This window comes from Dendrobates tinctorius, unplaced genomic scaffold, assembly GCF_039654945.1.
Source record: "Dendrobates tinctorius isolate UK_male_01 unplaced genomic scaffold, ASM3965494v1 ptg000086l, whole genome shotgun sequence".
NCBI classification, from domain to species: domain Eukaryota; kingdom Metazoa; phylum Chordata; class Amphibia; order Anura; family Dendrobatidae; genus Dendrobates; species Dendrobates tinctorius.
Window position 1 is genome coordinate 40,411,431 of NW_027361754.1, and position 17,895 is coordinate 40,429,325.

Sequence of the window (17,895 nt, forward strand, 5' to 3'; positions counted from 1 at the left end):
TCCTGATCGCGGCCTTTGAGCGCAGTGAGGTTCAGAGGGGGGCCCTAGGAGGGGGGGTAATGTTAGGTGTCGGATTCCTGGAACTGCACAGCGGGAATCCAGAGCCAGACATCCGCTCGGACTCCTGCTTAGCAATCACGGCGAGCCGGGCATTCTCCTCAGACTCGTTCTGTGAGCCTGGATGTTGCTGCCACCTTCGGTGCAGCAATGGTAGCGCAACCTGCTTTGCAGGGAACCGCTCCAGAGGCTAAGTCCTCGTGCCGTGCTACTGGGCATGCCCGCAACGTGCCCTCTCAGTGGAGAGCAGGGGTCACATGTGCAGGTCCTGTGTCGGATCTGATTGGTCCTTCCCAAAGTATTGGAAGGTCCCGGAAGCGCATGGCTATAAAAGCTCCGCATGGCGGCTCGGCCATGCGCTAGTGTAGCATATTATTCTGTGTGTGTATGGTGATGGATGCATGGACTGGTGTCTGACTCATTATGAAACCCCTACCCTCTGATATTACGAGTGGTGACCGAGTGTGTATAGTCAGCTCCAGGGTTGTGGCAAGCTACACGCCACTTGCTCCACGCCTACACTAGCGTCCGTCGGTGCCCGGTCCTCGGCACTGACGCTTGCGGCTTTCTCTGCCGCTGCGCTGTAGTAACAGCAGCTATTGGTGTTCGTGGCTGCGACGCCACACACAGGCCTCTGTGACGCTAACAGGGCCCGCGCCTTTGCTTTAGTGTTCGCCAAGCGACTCTGTGTTTGTACGGAGCCGCCCTTAGAGTTCGGGTGACGTTAACCCGAGCGCAGTACCGCACCTACTAGGTGCATCTGCCATTGTTCAGCAGCGGTTTTTACACCTACCGCACTATTATTTATATTTGGTGCGTTCCACCGACCCTAACAATAAATTTGAACCATCTCGACGCAGTAGGAATTGGTAGCATTTTTATTGATCCAATGGTACGTCTAAAAATGAGACGTGCAGGGGACACTGCAGAAAATTTTTCCCTATTGCATTTGATGAGGGTTTCTGTGGCTCTGTGGCACAAGTGTATGACTCTCCTATGGAAGTAATACCACAAACTCAATGGGAGTCTCTTGCAGACAGAGTTCAGAGATTGAGAAAAATTGCATGCATAGATGGTATAACTCGCAATCCTTTGCCGGATTTCAATAATCATTTTGCCATTGTTGAGGATTGGAAGGGACCAGATGCTGCAATATTTACAGGAATAATGAAGAATATGTTCATAGAAGGTGCCCCAGCTGCTTACACAGCCCCATTATTCACTATGATCAGTGCACTTATGGGAAATTCTACTACTGTCTACACAGCATGCAATTTAATCTCCCAGTTACCTGCTCTAGAGAAAACAAAAGTGTCAAAAAACAGTACAGTAGAGAGAGTAGATCAAGGAAAGAGAAAAGAAGATGATGCCCAAATTAGAAAGAGCAGGAAGGAGTTGTTTTGTGACCTAATATCTAGTGGAATTCCTTTCCAGGAGATAGATGGAATCTCTACAAGTGACCTGTTGAGGAGATGGCAAGATCTGAGGAGGAAAAGTGATTGCAAATCACCAGACCCAAGAGGGTGGCGACAAATGAGATAGGGGGTTGGAAAGATAGAGATGGGACACCTGATGGAGGCATGCAAAGCCCCCACTGTAGCTGCCCCTTACACTCCTCCAATACCATAGCATACTACACCCCCTGCCCTGATTCCTTCATGGACTAATTTTTAATTGCAGATTTTAGAAAAAAGTTGTGGAATATTCCCTGAGAATTGTATTTGAACAGGCTTGCCAATTTTTGATGTCCAATGATGTTTGTTTTCATTCTAGAGTTTTTAAGAAAAGAGATACTCCTGTGAGCATACTATGACCTATGCGCTGGCTGATATATGATGAATTGGGTTTGGTCTTGGTGATGCATAAATGTGCATTTTCTCACTTGAGGGTTTGTAAAACCTTCCAAATGAAAGACCACTGTATGTGGGTGCCATGTGAGAGAAACATAGAAGGAAAAAAGGGAGTGAAATTACAGACATTGAACTAGTGTTAGATGACTGATTATATACTGGGGGGTGACTAAAAAAATAGATGACTTATTTGTACTACATGTTGTTTTTGTCACTGTATGTTGTTTGTGCAACCCGCGGAATTGTCATGGATATCCTTTGTTAACCCCTTAGTGACAGCCATTTTGCAGCTTAATGACCAGGCCAATTTTTACAATTCTGACCACTGTTACTTTCTGAGGTTATAACTCTGGAACGCTTTTACGGATCCCGCTGATTCTGAGAATGTTTTTTCGTGACATATTGTACTTCATGTTAGTGGTAAAATTTCTTCTATATGACTTGTGTTTAGTTATGAAAAAAAAGGAAATATGGCAAAAATTTTGAAAATTTTGCAATTTTCAAACTTTAAACTAAGGATTACCTGGGTCATGAGGTAGTCATTGCGTCTGACAGGGCAAAAGAAGCCCAGGATGCCCAACACATGTTGCGTGTGCAGCATATGTCTTAAATACAAATAATTAATTGGACCCTGACCCTAATTTCCAATTAATGATTTGTATTTAAGACATATACTGCACATTGTTGTATTGGCCCCTGAGGAAGCCACATGCTGGTGGCAACAGGTATTGGGCTTCTTTTGCTCTGTCAGACGCAATGGCTACCTCATGACCCAGGCTATCCTTTCCTTCTTTGGCACACACCATTGGTATCTTTATGCGTTTTATTTATGCATCTGTTATCTATACCTCTGATCTTTGCTTTCCTTGTGCAAAGTTTTCCTGCATGAATATGTAAATACCATACCTGCTGCTGCATTCTGCACCTTATCAGGATATTGTTGGCTTATTTGCTATTTTTTTTGCATCTGGTGGCACAATTCCCTATGTACTTGTATCAGGATGTATTCTGTGCTGCATCCAGTTATATTATTCATGCAAAATTTTTGTCCTTCGTTTTAACACAATTGTGTTACAGATGTTAACGCTCAGTGTGCCCTGGGTATGAAATAGACTTGTCAATATTTGTTGCTTGTCTTTCCTGGGTTTTTACTGCATTTTTTCTATTTAATATGAGTCATATTTTCTTTGGGTGTCTGACAGGGGTGATTAACAGATTGTGTTGATCATGGTACTGAAGTCTCGTTTTTGACTTTTTTAAGTGTTTTAATTACTTTTTTGTGTGTGTTGCTATTCACTAATATAGAAAATTTTTTTGTGTATTGATTGGTGATCCCGTTTTATACGGCGTGTCTTTTTCTTCTTGCTTATTCATCCATCTTAGTGCAACCTTTTTGCCTCCCACCAGAAGCTTTTCTCAAATAGTTTGGGAGCTGAAATCTTGCACCAAGAGGGCTGAATAAACTAGAAACATTTTTTCACTTGGACCCCCTGAGTAACCCCCTCAACTTTTTTTATGCTTATCTAGAGAATCATTTTGGCTTTTGCTGCATCCAAGGATCATGCTGCTGTTTTTTTGCTTCTTATTTTTTGGTTAGGATATTGAAGGAGGTTTTTGCTTCACAGTAAGATCAGGGGCTTTGACTCAATCAATGAGCTGGATCCTGGAAACCTTAAAAATAGGTGGTCCACTACAATCTTTATTGTGCACATCAATTTAAACTATTGAAATGAGCATTTTTTCAAATTCATTCTCTTCATATTTGCCTGTGAACGGTGCTATCTCTGCTTGCTTAGTGCCAATCACATGACCCTGGGCTTCCACTAATACCCAGTGATATCACATCAACTTCCAGACTCTGGAAGTTGAGACTGCATCACCGATGTGTGACCTAGTATCACGCAGACTGCGGCCACTCCCCAAGATTGACTGGGCTGTTTCACATTTATCCTGTGCTCTACACTAAGTGCTTACACACGGCTTTCTGTGTAAATCTCTGAAATATGTGAATCAGATGAAACCCCGAGTGGAAGAGTTCCTATAATGAGGCCTATGATCCAGTGTTGTCTGTGTTTTTAAGTGTGCATGAAAGCACAGTTGGCCAACGTTTAGTGCACCTATGAAAAGAAGGTGTCACGCTCGCTCCTTGGCTGAATGGCGCAAGCCGGGGGTTGTGGCCCCACTGTGCCACAGACCAGACTACCCTGGAAGGGGCGTGACTGCGACAGCTACCTTGGTCTTCACTGGAGCCTCTGATGGTGAGGTCAGGCTTGTGTGGCAGATAGCTGTCGGGTGCCACTCCAGGGTGGTGTCTGGCTGTGGCTGCTGATCCCACTTGGAGACAAGTCACTTGGACAGATGTGACTGACAGGCAGACTGAGACACAGGGCAAGAAGGTACGACAGATACAGGGCAAGCAGGCGTGGCTTGGAGACACTGGTCAAACAGGCATGGCTTGAGACACAGGACAGGCGGGCACGGCTTGAGACACAGGACAGGCGGGCACGGCTTGAGACACAGGACAGGCGGGCACGGCTTGAGACACAGGACAGGCGGGCACGGCTTGAGACACAGGACAGGCGGGCACGGCTTGAGACACAGGACAGGCGGGCATGGCTTGAGACACAGGACAGGCGGGCACGGCTTGAGAAGGAACAGGTAGGGAACTGTTCACACAGCAGGTGCAGGTATGGATGCAGGCAGGCAGGAGTGGAATATGAAGGAACGGGTTTGGACCTGTTCACACAGGAGGTGCAGGTATGGATGCAGGCAGGCGTGGAATATGAAGGAACAGGTCTGGACCTGTTCACACAGGAGGAGCAGGTATAGATGCAGGCAGGCAGGAGAGTGGAATATGAAGGAACGGGTTTGGACCTGTTCACACAGGAGGTGCAGGTATGGATGCAGGCAGGCGTGGAATATGAAGGAACAGGTCTGGACCTGTTCACACAGGAGGTGCAGGTATGGATGCAGGCAGGCAGGCGTGGAATATAAAGGAACAGGTTTGGACCTGTTCACACAGGAGGTGCAGGTATGGATGCAGGCAGGCAGGAATGGAATATGAAGGAACGGGTTTGGACCTGTTCACACAGGAGGTGCAGGTATGGATGCAGGCAGGCGTGGAATATGAAGGAACAGGTCTGGACCTGTTCACACAGGAGGTGCAGGTATAGATGCAGGCAGGCAAGAGTGGAATATGAAGGAACGGGTTTGGACCTGTTCACACAGGAGGTGCAGGTATGGATGCAGGCAGGCGTGGAATATGAAGGAACAGGTCTGGACCTGTTCACACAGGAGGTGCAGGTATGGATGCAGGCAGGCAGGCATGGAATATGAAGGAACAGGTTTGGACCTGTTCACACAGGAGGTGCAGGTATGGATGCAGGCAGGCAAGAGTGGAATATGAAGGAACAGGTTTGGACCTGTTCACACAGGAGGTGCAGGTATGGATGCAGGCAGGCAAGAGTGAAATAAGAAGGAACAGGTTTGGACCTGTTCACACAGGAGGTGCAGGTGAAGGCTGGAGTGGAGAGAGAAGCTGCAGAAAGAGGTTCTGCAGCAGCAGCAGGAGTGGAGCAAAGCTGAACCACAAGGTCTGTGGAGAGAAGCTGCATCAAGAGGTTCCGCAGCGGCAGCAGGAATGGAGCAAAGCAGAACCACAAGGTCTGTGGAGAGAAGCTGCAGCAAGAGGTTCTGCAGCAGCAGCAGGACTGGAGCAAAGCAGAACCACAAGGTCTGTGGAGAGAAGCTGCAGCAAGGGGTTCTGCAGCAGCAGCAGGAATGGAGCAAAGCTGAACCACAAGGTCTGTGGAGAGAAGCTGCAGCAAGAGGTTCTGCAGTGGCAGCAGGAATGGAGCAAAGCTGAACCACAAGGTCTGTGGAGAGAAGCTGCAGCAAGAGTGGCTAGAGTGCAGATGCACAGATAAAGCTGCGAGAGTGCAGATGCACAGACAGGGAGGACACAAGGAAAGACACAGCAAGGAAGGGAGCCACGGACAAGGAGAAAGGGAGACTGATAGACAAAGGTAAGACTGAGTTCAGACAGAGAGACAGGGACAAAGACACAAGGACCAGGATATTCAGCCTCCTGGCAGGCGGGCAGAGAACAGACAAGGCACTGGGAACAAGACTCAAGGACCAGGATATTCTGCCTCCAGGCAGGCGGACAGAGAAATGCTAGGAAAGGTACCGAGACACAGGAATACAGACTAAGCCTTCAGAGAAGGCAAGACATAGGACAGGGCCTGGCTAGCTCAGCAGCAAGGAGCTAACTGAGTTTAGACATTGCACAGGCCATGTTTCAGTGGGAGTGGCGAAACTAAATAGTCAAGGGCTCCAGGTGATTGGTCAGGGACAGATTACACAGGTGCACCCTGACTGCATAAGAACCAGAGAGTTCAGGCGCCGCCCCCCTATAAACACAGTCTGGAAACATGGATAGCAGAGGCACAGAGCTGGCAACAGACAGAATTCACAGCATGGCTTGAAGCAGAAAGTAAGTTGGTGTGTGGGGGATGGGAGGCCATGCAGTGATGCCAGCAGGGTTGTTACAGAAGGACAACTCTAAACCGAAGCCAAATAGAGTCCAGAGTAACTCTGCTGCCTCATCATAGGGAATGGATCCCTTGGCGTTTCATCTGAACCACAGCATTTGAAGATTTAGATGGAAACCCTGATATAAGTGCTCAGCGTAGAGCACAAGACAAATGTGATCCAAAATGTTATGCAAAATATTCCCAATAAAAACTCAATAAACAAAAAAGCAAGTCACCATTCAGGTCCATCATCTGTCAATGAAAATATAGGCAGCTTCCACGTTAATGGTAATACAAAGGCTCTGGAAAAGCGCTATGGCTCCTCAAACCCCAAAAGGAAGTTCAGTGAATTCTGCACTCCCAAATCCAAATGCCCTCCTCCCTTCGGAACCCCACAGTGTGCCTAAACCACATTTAGTGTCCACATGTTTGGCATTTCTGTAGTGATGAGAGCCCACCTAATTTACAGGTGCGTCTCTCCATAAGCATGAGCTTGGCATAATGTGCACACACTGCAATAAACTGGGCACTGCCATTTTAGAGACACTGCAATGTACTGGGCACTACTACACTGGCATATATGCAATTTTCACTCATCCAGCAACATCCATTGCTAATAATTTCTGGAAAACATCCATGAAGTCAAAATTGTCACTACACCTGTAGATAAATTTAATTTAACTTCCAAAATGGGGTCACTTGAGAGGATATTTTGCTCTTCTGGCACTTAGGGGCTCTGTATATTGAGTCTGTAAACTATTCAGCAAGGGTCAAATAGCACTCTTTCCTGCCAGAATCTTGTCATGTGTACAGCCCCATATGGGGTATTGCAATGTTCAGCACAAATTGACAAATTTTGTTGCAATTGTGGTAAAAATGTAATTATTTTTCTCCTCAGCCCAATGGTATAAAATTCTGTGATATATTCATCATGTCCATATGATCACTGCACCCTTAGACTAATACATTGAGAGGTGTACTATGTAAAATTGGGTCACTTATGGTAGGGTTCTGCCGCTCTGGCACCTCAGGGGCTCTTGAAGTGGGTCATGGCAGCCCCAAACTATAACAACAAAATCTGCAATATAACATGGTGCTCCTTGCCTTCTGAGCTTTCCACTGTGCCTGAAAAGTAGCTCCTGAGTACATGTAGGGCATTGGCACACTCAGGAGAAGCTGCACAACAAACTGAGTGGTTCATTTTTTACTATTGGACCTTATAAAAATTAAGAACAGTTTAGTCGTAAAAATGCAATTATTCTCTTTTCACCGCCCAATGGTATAAAACTCTGTGAGGCACATGTGGTGACAACATGCACTCCTAAATTAATTCATTGGAGAGTGTAGACTATAAAATATGGTAAATTATGGAGGAGCTCTACTGTTTTGGCACCTCAGGGGCTCTGCCAATTTGACACGGCACCCTCAAAACTTTCCATCAAAATCTGAACTCCAATATGGCGATTTTTCCTTTCTGAACCTTGCACTGTGTCTCCGTAGTAGTTTCTGACCATTCATAGAGGTTAGAAGGATTCAGCCGGTCTGTTTTGATCACGTGATGTTATAGATCTAATGGAAAAGAGAAGAATTAGCTGGGTAGAAAGGCAAAATGAGCAATTGAAAGTACACAGTGCTGTAAAATATAATGATTGCAATTTATTAAGAGGATATACATTTTGATGTAAGGAGGAGTGCTTCTTTACGTTTTCTTGAATGCATTTAAAATTGAATATAATTTATTAAATGATTTATTTTCTATCACATAAAAGTACAAATGGATGTATTGTATGTATTTCCTGTTACAAAAAAAAAAAAACCCTGCAATGTCATCTGAAAAAAATATGTCCATATCTAGTAAGAATCCTAGGAGCCTGTGTGGTCGTTGGTGTTGCAGTAACATCCAGCGATTCTCCGCACTACATTGGAATTCACATTATGGCTTTTTGTAATTATCTTTTAGCTGAAGGCCTTTAGACTTTGCCAGTTTTAAAATGTTCAAACCCTAGGTCAAAGCACTCCACCTGCTGGGATATAGGGCAACTTTTAAAGCAGAAATACGGGCACGTCCGTGTTTCAGATTTCTAGTGTGCATTAAAATGAAATTAGATTTCTCATTCAGTCCAAAGCTGTTATTAATGCGGAACGAGGTGGGGAGTTAGAGTAATTTCAATTTTTTTCTAACACCATACTATTCCTGAAAGTATTCTTATCTATCAGTCAGCGTTAGATACAGCCTGGAGCATAATAGAGCAGATGTATTATAAGAATATGATTCGTATGTGCTTTACTGTTTAGCATGGAAAAATATACAGTATTTAAAAAAAATACAAGTAATATAACCTGCATATTAGAATTTTCAATTGACATTCTTATATCCTTTATAAATTCTAAAAAGAGGGCCCGTTTAAAATATTATTTTTTTTGCTGTTTTATTTCCGCTGCTTCTGTTTGTTTGTTTTTTTTTGGTTTTTAAATCCGCTCGACGGTTTCACTTTTTATGTCGTGATAATTTTTGGACGGTTAGCTTTTGGAGAGTTCTTCATGCTGCATCAAAAATGAAGCATCTTAGGCTAGGTTCAGATTTGCGGATGTCAGAGCTACGCAGGGCTGTGTAGTTCCTCTGTGATGCTCCGCCCACTGCCACACCTCCTCCGTTCAGCTGCGCCTACGTCTGCATGCGGCCTGCGCACCTATCTTTAACATTAGGTACTCAGGCCATTCGAATGTATGCGGATGCGTCTGCATGCGTCATTTTGACGCTGCAGCGACCACAACAAAATGCAACATGTTGTGTTCGACGCAGGTCGCCGCAGAGTCAAAACAACACACGCAGATGCATCCGCACACATCCGCATGGCCTGCGTACCCAATGTTGAAGATAGGTACGCAGGCTGCATGTAGATGTAGGTGGAGCTGAATGGAGGAGGTGTGGCAATGGGAGCTTCAAGGAGTAACTACGCAGCCCTCCGCAGCTCTGACATCCGCAAATCTGAACCTAGCCTTATAGTTCCAGCAAAGTACTGTAGATGGGATTTATAGAAATTTGATGGCCACTTTGCTTTATATTTAATATGCGCAAACCAATATGAGGTGCATATTTCAAATCCGCCACATGTCAATTTCTCTTGCGAGTACGCTGAGTTTTCGGTGCAGATTTTCTCCATAGAGTAACATTAGATGCTGAAAATCCGCAGGTCATTTTGTCGGTGCATGATGCCATTTATTTTATAGGTTAGTATTCACATCGTCTGCTTGTGTACTCCTCATATACTTTAATAATTGTAATGCTTCAAAATCGTTCTTGCCTCATACAGTATATTTATATATAAATTGAGTGAATTGTAAACAAAGCCCCAGTCTAGTGGTCATGTCACTACTCCATGTCAACATTCACTAGTTCACAGTCCAGTGGTTATGTCATTACTCCTTGTCAACATTCTCTAGGCCCCGATCCAGTGGTCATGTTGTTACTCCATGTCAACATTCACTAGGCCCCGATCCAGTGGTCATGTCGTTACTCCATGTGCAAATTCACTAGGCCGCGGTCCAGTGGTCATATTGTTACTCCATGTCCACATTCACTAGGCCCCGGTCCAGTGGTCATATTCTTACTCTCTGTCAACATTCACTAGGCCACAGTCCTGCTGTCATGTCATTACTCCAAGCCAACATTCACTAGGCCACAGCCCAGTGGTCATGTCTTTACTCCATGTCAGCATTCACTAGGCCACAGTCCAGTGGTCATGTCATTACTCCATGTCAACTTTCACTAGGCTACTGTCCAGCTGTTATGTCATTACTCCATGTCAATATTCACTAGGCCCTGGTATAGTGGTCATGTCGTTACTCCACATCAACATTCATTAGTCCACAGTCTAGTGGTCATTTAGTTACTCCATGTCCACATTCACTTGGCCCTGGTCCAGTGGTCATGTCGTTACTCCATGTCAACATTCACCAGGCCACAGTCCAGTGGTCATGTCGTTACTCCATGTCCACATTTACTAGGCTATAGTCCATTGGTCATATTGTTACTCTATGTCAACATTCGCTAGGCCACAGTCCAGTGGTCATGTCGTTACTCCATGTCAACATTCACTAGGCCACAGCCCAGTGGTCATGTCATTACTCCATGTCAACATTCACTAGGCCACAGCCCAGTGGTCATGTCATTACTCCATGTCAGCATTCACTAGGCCACAGTCCAGTGGTCATGTCGTTACTCCATGTCAACTTTCACTAGGCTACAGTCCAGTTGTTATGTCATTACTCCATGTCAATATTCACTAGGCCCCGGTACAGGGGTCATGTCGTTACTCCACATCAACATTCATTAGTCCACAGTTTAGTGGTCATTTAGTTACTCCATGTCCACATTCACTAGGCCCTGGTCCAGTGGTCATGTCGTTACTCCATGTCAACATTCACCAGGCCACAGTCCAGTGGTCATATCATATGCCATGTCAACATTAACTAGGCCACAGTCCAGTGGTCATGTCATTACTCCGTGTCAGCATTCACTAGGCCACAGTCCAGTGGTCATGTTGTTACTCCATGTCCACATTTACTAGGCCACAGTCCATTGGTAATGTTGTTACTCCATGTCAACATTCACTAGGCCACAGCCCAGTGGTCTTGTAACTACTCTATGTCAGCCAGACCAGAGCACTGCAAACTTCCTAATACTTGCAGCATTCTCAGCCTCCTGTCTTGTTTTGATCACCGTCCTTCTTCATGTGGATGATGCGTCCTACGTCATCTTCACAGTGTCCTCCATTGAGCTCTTCCTCAAGCGCATTTCTTTCTGCCCTGCACTGCTCTGCTAAGAGGAGAGCACAAGACTGTAATATGCATGCCCCTGAAAAGGCTGATGAGCGCTGATAACCTGCAGATAAAGCCAACGCATGCGCACTACAATACTTTGTTTTGCCCTTGGCAGGCCAGGGAGAAGTACACTTGCACAGTATTGCAATGGGGGACACTATATGGAAGACGATGCATGCGTCATGTACACAAAACAGGGAAGGAGGATGGCGATCATAAGAAGAGAGGAGGTGCAGGATCAAGACCAGGACTGCACCTTCTGTTACTATTATAAAAAGTCTTTTTTTATGCCTGGCAAAGGTGATTGGGCTCATACATACATCATACTAGAATGCTATAAAAGAGGGCTTATAGGTGCTGGCCATACTTTATATTGGGAAAACTTGGTGACAGGTTTCCTTTAATCCAGGGCCAAATGGATGAACCAAACCAGCACCTTGAGTGTCCATAAGCCCATATGCCACTATACAGACTCTATGCACAAATCTCTGCCATGTATGTGAAGCTGAAAGTCAGGGATGTACCGTAGATTTATGGATTACAGCAGCTTTCACATAGCGATACACCAGTATTATAAATGAAACATGGTAAGTGCTTACAGATTTTGCCTTTAGTCTTCACAGGTTCAGGTGATGCCACTACCCGAAAATTTACACACAGTCCAGTTTTTCTAAACATTTCGTGGCTGATTCATTACGATTTCAATTTTTTTGTTTTGTTGGTTCGGTTTTGTGCATTTTTGCTGGGTTTTTCTTTGTGCCATATTTATCTTTTCATTTTTGTCTTTTTTCAAAGTCACTTATTTATGTGTCTCCTCCTAGATTGATTTTATGTACCCCTGCAAATTTGACATAATTTTGCAAAATGTCTTCACTTTTTAGATAAAAAGTTATAAAAAGTTAAAAAAATTAAAAAAAAAATTGACTTGGTGCAAAATAGATAAACCATGCTATGGAATTTGGCATAAAATAAAGAGCAACAAATAACATAAGAAAAGTAACATACGGAAAAAACGTGAGGGATGAATTGGCACATTCATGCTTGTTGTTCTTTTTAGTTACAACTTGGAAAATTGGTGAAAACTCCATGTCACAGTCATCTTACCATCTGTCATTTATGTGTGGATTTCGTATACGTTCGTAGCATGCATTTATATGTCTCTACATGACAGATGAGATTCTGTGTGCAGAAGTGTAAATCCTTTCCAAAATAACAATCTTCAGCATTTTTACCAATGTTAATCTGTGGAGTGGCAGAAAAATCATTGTAAGAATATTTCTTCCATCATCTCAATCAACCTGCTAGACCTTCTTTCTGCCTGTTGCCACTGAAAGGATTAATGTTGAAGCCATCATATGATTACTCATACTGAAGGTAATCTTCTCCGGAGGTCAGGCGTCCCACCGAGGATTCCTAATCATTGCAGCACACATTGCTAAACTGATGGTAAATTTCGAGACTTGGATCCCATCCCTTTGGCAGTAAAGCGATGGCGAGGCATTCACAGCAGTGTGACATTTGCCGAATGTAATAGGATTATGTAAAGGTTATGATGCCCTGCTTAACAGGCCGAATATACAGCATGAACCCGTGTTGTCTGAGCAAAGTAGCATGTGACAGCTCCTATTCCCAATTACATAGCCCTATGGGAAACCGCTGACATTACGATATCATGATGAGTGGCGCCAAATAGCAATCTCGGCTCTGCTGCATCTCTAGTTCATGTTATTTAGCATTCCTCAATCTCTTTAACCCCATAACCCATAAGGATAGAGCCAATTTTCGCTTTTGCGCTTTCATGTTTTTTTTTCTCTTGTTTTTCCAAGAGTTGTAGCTTTTTTCATTTTCCTATCAATATGTGGATTTGTTCTGTATGGGAGAAATTGTAATTTTAATAGACACCATTCACTTTACTATATTCTGTACTGAAAAACAAGAAAAAATTCCAAGTAATGCAAAATAGCGCATTAATTGCCATTATTGTTTTAGTTTTTGTTTTTCCGGCATTTATTGCATCAGAAAAATGGCCATATGATTTTTCTCCAGGTCAGTGTGACAATGACAGTTTTTTTTCATTCTGAACTTTTTTTTATTATTGTTTTGTGTCGCCATATTCCAAAATCCATAACTTTTTCTGTGTTTTTCTTTAATTTTTTTTTGCATGCCAAACTGTAATTTTAAGGCTAGGACTACACTGAGATCGCAGCGTCACATTGCAGCTTTGGATATGATGATTTTATATGGCATTACGATTTGACCTTTGACTTTCTGCACCTGCAAGTGTTTCCAATGTGTTGGATTTTCTATCGCTGGTTGCAAGTTACAAGTAGCAAACTAGCCATAGACTTTCAAGCAGGTTGCACACAACATGTGACTTGTGGGTGACTTACCTGCAACTTGGCTGTTGTATATAGATCAAAATCAGAGCTCAAAAATTGCATAGTTTTTCATGCTACGTAGATGCCCCGAGTTTTGGCTGCAATAATAGAGTACTAAAGCCTTCTGACCATTGGGTCGCCCCTCACACCCAGGGCAGTGGGGTACTCGGTACCGGGCCGGTGTCAGGGGGATGTGTCACAGCAGCGGTGACCCGGTCTGTGGCCCTGGGTGCCCAATATCAATGGCGGTGATGTTAATAGTATAGTTTATATGGATAGTTCGTGAGTTTGGCAAGAAAGATGTTGAGCCAATGCTGCATGCAGATCCACTGGGACTGATGGTGTGGTGCAGCAAAGATGGTGTAGCTTCCCACAGGTGGAGCTGTAGTCCCAGGGCAGTGTGTGTGCAATGGATGAGGAGAGGCGCAGAATGATATAGATGCTGGTACCCAGATGTAGCGGTGCTGAAGATGTTAGCAACGAATGAATGGAGGACACCAGGGCTTGTAGTTTCAAAGCTTTACTCACAGTTCGTGGTACCCACTGGTGCCCGCCTCCGTGCCGTGTCCTCCGGGTTAGGGACTCCATCAACCTCCCGAGCAGGTCAAGGTTCTCCTCTCCAACACTCTGCCAACATGTGCCCTTCCTGAAAGACTCCTCTATTGCGCCTTTTAATGTGAAGAGCTCCAGTACCGTAGTTCTCTGGAATTCCTCCTGTCAGATGTTCCTAGAACCTCACTTGTATGACAGACAGCTGTAGCCTCTATTGGGGACTCCTCTCAGAGTCCCGGCTCGCAAATCGGTTGCTGTTGTGTCCCAAGTCTTGGATGAGAGTAGTGCATTTACAGCCAACTACTCCACCGGTGTCTGCTGCAGAACCATAAGTGTCCATACAACCTCGGGGACCAGGCCCCGGCCTTGCGCTGAGAACCTATAGGCAGGGTTCCTCTTCCAACCCACAACTCCTCTCTGTTTTCTTTCTCCTTCGCTCCGCGCTGTTCCTTCTCTCTCTTATGGAAGCTTAGGTTGCAGGTCTACGTCTTAATCTTTCTCTTCTCTTTCCCGTGCCAGCTGGCTCAGATCACTGAGGTTGCTGCAGCACTCTTTCTAAACTGAACTCAAACTGAACTCAAAACTAAACTTCAGAACTGAACTTCTCTCGCCTGACCTCCCGTCAGACTGACTTTCTGTCAGACTGGCCTACAATTCTAAACCTTCCCCTCTTTTATACTAACTCCACCCACCTCCCAGCACATCTCGTGTTATGAAGCAGGGTTCCACGAAGGGTGCTCTGCTGCCCCCAGCCTGAAGCTGCTAGGTGGACCTACTGAACTATCCTGTGTGTGGGATGCAGGTGTTGGAGTGTGGAAAGGAGTTCCCAACTTACCTAGTTGGTGGGGCACTACACTTTAGGAGAAGGTGCAGTACCTCTGTGGCGACTGAGCCTCAGGGGCGCCACACCATGTCAACAGAAGATGCCTTGATTCTCAGTCAAAGTCTTTAGACGCCATGATCCCCATTGGCTGTCTTTCCTTGGGGCAGTGAGCTTGATGAGGGAAGGGGGCCTAAAAGCCCCATGGCAACACATTTGTAGTATAGAAGTACTGATGGTTTTGGCACTACCATTCTCTATTGTAGGGGGTAGGTTGGACAAGATTTGTGAAGTGGCGAATAATGGATCTTCTTTCCAGCTGGAAGCAAATAGGAAAACCAGTATGCAGGAAAGCACGCGTCCAGCCTTATCTTTCCTGTTTGAGGCCTCACTCCTTTTTGGAGGCGACTATGTGGAGAATGATGTCCCCTCAGCGTGAACTGGAATGGATTTAGGGAGCAGTAGAGGTTCCTTGTTCTCGACTGACTAGACAGGACTAGTCTGGTTTGTACCAGTTCACAGGCTCCTCCCAGACGTTTCTATGTCAGCTTGTTGTGAGGAAATTAATCATGAATCCTCAGTGCATGGACATGAAATGTCTTACATCTCCAAATGCACAGGGCGCAATTAGTTCTGGCACAATGCACACTGGCACACAACAGCTTTTCCACTCAGCAGCAGTAGAACGGGTAGTGTGAAATCACATGGTCATGACAAATAATGTTATTAACCATTAGATATAGGGTTAACAGCACTTAGAGTCCAATGACTGGGAGGAAATTAATTTTATTCCCCCATGAACACGCATGGCGAGTCCGGCTTCCCATTCAGCCGCCGACCCGGTAACCCCTTTACCTATAAATAAAACCGCACTAACGCCAGAAATTCTTTTGGATAATTCTGGCCACAGTGGCCAATTTTATTAACAAACAAAACATAAAACCATGAATAATAATACATTTGATATGTAAACTATAGAAGAAAAGAGGGGGGGATTCTTGGAGCTACAAGATTTGGCTTAACAATTCGGCAACCCCTTTTAAAACTCGACCACCATGTTACCCTTAGCTGTCCGTCACCAGCTCAAGGGCACCATACATCCCGTACCGGGAAGATTAACCACCAAAGCTCCTGGAGTAACAAACCCCGTCCAGAGCCCATAACCAAACCAGATCAACCAGACAATTTTAAACTGTTAGGCATTTTACTAACTGTTCCTTCCCCCAACTAATCAACGACAACTCCAAGAACCCCCCACCCCCGCCAACCACGAGCAGCCCTGACCACCTCAGGCTCGTGAGTGCCCCACAGCCGCCAAAGCCCTGTCCATCCCCTACTGGATCGCCAATGCCCATCTACCTATAAGGGTATGTTCCCATGGTCAGTAAACGCTGCAGGTTGGACACTCTGTATATCTACAGCATCAAACCCACAGTGGCCAGATGTTACATCATAGCGTATGGGATTTCTTGAAATCCCATCTCCACTATGCGTCCTGAGATGCCTCCAGCTTCCCTGCGGAGACGCACATGCGGTGCATCTTGTCCAGACTGCAGCATGTCAAATTATGTAGCAGAAACGCTCTGTCTCCGCTGTGTAAATTACCCATTAATTATCATTAGATGCGGTAAAACCGCATTATCTGCTTAGTAACATGTGTATTAAGTGCGGGAACGCAGCTTACTATGCAATTGTACTAATTTAACCAATGTCGTACCTGTCATGCTGTGATATGGAGGGTTAAACAGAGTACACCAACTCCTCTAGATGGCAGCAGAGCAGAGAGAAAGTTGAATATCAGATCACAAGCAGACCAGCAGTAACACAGCGAAACAACCACTAGGTGGCAACAGAATAGTCAAAGAGCCAAGTAGTAACCAGAGAATATGAAGAACAAAGGGAAAATCCAAACATTGTGTCAGGAGAAAGCAACAGGTTAGTACTGGTCAGTAGCAAAGGTATCAGAAGGGAGAGACATATCAAGTCAGGGACAAGACAAAGTCAAATACTGGGGAATCCAAACACACAGAGAGATATGGAGCAGGGGAGGGCAGAAGGGAGGTAAACAGACACGGGTAGGGTCAGCAGGACAAATCAGGAACTCACCAGAGCCAGCTACACACGCCGAAGGCAAGCAATATAACTGGAACTGCACACAGGTTGCAGCACAGATATATAGACCCTGACACAGGAATGAGGTAGGGAAAATTAACCCCTGACATGACCAGACTAGGAAAGGAGAGACAAGACAAAACCTGGCCTGGATCATGACAGTACCCTCCTTGCAAGGGGGGCCTCCGGACTCCCAGGTTTCCCAGGAAACCTGAAAAGTGCAAACCAGCCAATCAGCATGGACTGATCGTGCCAGGACCCAAGATCGATCCTCCGTACCATAACCCCTCCAATGTACCAAGTACTGAAGCGAGCTGCAAACCGTCCGAGAGTCGACAAAACGTTCAGCTTCATATTCAGTTTGACCATCCACAGAAATAGGAGGCAGAGGAGGTGGAGACTCAGCAGAGGAAGATACAAATGGTTTAAGAAAGGACCTATGAAATACATTGGAGATCTGAAGTGACGAAGGCAAGCATAAGTGATAGGCAACTGGGTTGACAACCTCAAAGATCTCGTACGAACCAATAAACTTGGGACCTGTTATGAATAGGTCACCGAGGAGGATAGCAAGAATAGGCTAGGCCACGAGGAAACTAGAAAGGTTGGTAACTCAGCGGATTGCAGACCCCTAATCCTAACAACACAACTAGCAGTAGCCGTGGGGGTGTACCTACGATGCCCTAGATGCCTCGGCACAGCCGGAGAACTAAGCTTAAAGCAAGAAAGGTGAAATCTAAACCCCAAAGAAATAGATAGCCTCCAAA